This window comes from Aplysia californica, unplaced genomic scaffold (genome assembly GCF_000002075.1).
Source record: "Aplysia californica isolate F4 #8 unplaced genomic scaffold, AplCal3.0 scaffold00494, whole genome shotgun sequence".
Taxonomy (NCBI): Eukaryota; Metazoa; Mollusca; class Gastropoda; order Aplysiida; family Aplysiidae; genus Aplysia; species Aplysia californica.
Genome location: NW_004797764.1, coordinates 108,979 through 110,589, shown reverse-complemented (window position 1 = coordinate 110,589; position 1,611 = coordinate 108,979). Strand labels below are relative to the sequence as shown.

Sequence of the window (1,611 nt, the reverse complement as noted above, 5' to 3'; positions counted from 1 at the left end):
AGAGGGGGCCACAGGGAAGTACTACTTTTTGGTTTTCCTTCTGTTGCTTTGTCTGTCCGTCTTTCACTTCTATGCACTAAATGGCCGTTATTGTGTTGATGAGCTTCTCTTTAAATGTACAAATCTGTCTTCCAGAACGATGGTTCGTCTCCATAAGACCGCAGTTTGCCGAACAACCTGTCAATATAAATCCTTGGCTACAGATATGTTAGCGCTTTCAACATAATTCATGTCTGCTGAACCCTGTTTTGTAAGAGTCAGGTTTTTGCCATCTGTCGAAAACACAACAGTCAAAAACGTAGGTTCGGTTCCCACCTTGGTTACATGCTCTACGGGGTATCTCCTTGAGTTTTGAATATGAGTTTGAGTAAAGAGAAGCACATCGACACAGTAATAGCCATATAGGGCAAGGAAGTAGCTCGACAGACAGACAGAAACAACAGATGGGAAGAAAAGAAGCACGACCAACCAGTGGCACCCTCCAACCACCAGAAGGGTATCACCGTCCTTCCACTGGGAAAGTTGTTTGGTTGTTATTTGAGTAACAAAAAGGTCAGCAACACAATAGCGGTCATTTATGGATGAGAAAAAGCAAGACAGATGGACTGACACAAATAGGGGAACGGAAAGTTTAGTTTTCGTAGGCATTTTAAGCACTTGCATCACAATAAGATCATATAAGTGCCGAAGATTAGAGGTGTTACAAAGGAGTAACAAATACAAAAAAAGGAGGAGGAGAGATAAGGACGATAGATGTTCGATAGGAAAGAAGGAGCAAACCACACTGGAGCACCCTCCAACCACCCACGGGGAACGGAAAGAAGTATGACAATTTATTGGCGCCCTCCAACCACCCACTGGGATGCGGCACTTAGTTGCAAAACGGGATGCAGTTCAGGCAGACCTGAGTAAAACAGCCTGTCACCGAACTGATCCACAATGTATTTGTATAGGCGTATAGCATACAAACATGGCAAATTGCATTTTAAAAAACAACTTACAAAACTTGTTCTGATCAGGTTGAGCATTCTGTGGTCACGTCGTTTCTGATGTTACCGCGTTGCAGCGTTACGTTTCTTTTAGCAGATTTGAAAAAATCTAGTGAAATCACACACATTTCCACACAGATGTCCCCATTGCTATACTGGCAAACACATTGCTACTCTAACACACACACATTTCTATACTGACACACACATAAACGAGCAAAATCGTATTAAGCAAAAGGGTATCAGCTCTTGCTTTGGACCGTAAAAGTCTCAATAGGAAAGGAGAAAATCCAGCAGACATTTGAAATCACGTGTTTCAAGCTCTAGTGATTTGGTCGCGGCTGGATGAACTTGGAGTAGGAAGACCAGAAGTTACGACTCCAAGGAATATGCCAGCAACTTTACAACAGAATGCAGGCTTACATTGAGGCCTTCGGAAAAGGCAAACGATGTAGTTGGATCCCAAGGCAAGCAATAACAGAAACATTCATAGCAGAAATCCATGGGTTTTTTTTGGTCAACTCTGCATGTTTCTACGTTGTTGCTTTATTAATTTTTGTCTGAAATTTCAACGGTCAGCTAGACTTGAATAGATTTTTTTGAAGAGGGACAACTTACCCCC

At 42.3% G+C, this 1,611-nt stretch overlaps 1 protein-coding gene across 1 annotated transcript in view; it reads right to left on the bottom strand.

Moving 5' to 3' along the window:
- The window catches only part of LOC101864321 (probable serine/threonine-protein kinase cdc7), a gene marked incomplete at both ends in the record, with an annotated part of 29,111 nt that overhangs the window by 26,287 nt on the left and 1,213 nt on the right, over window positions 1–1,611 (bottom strand).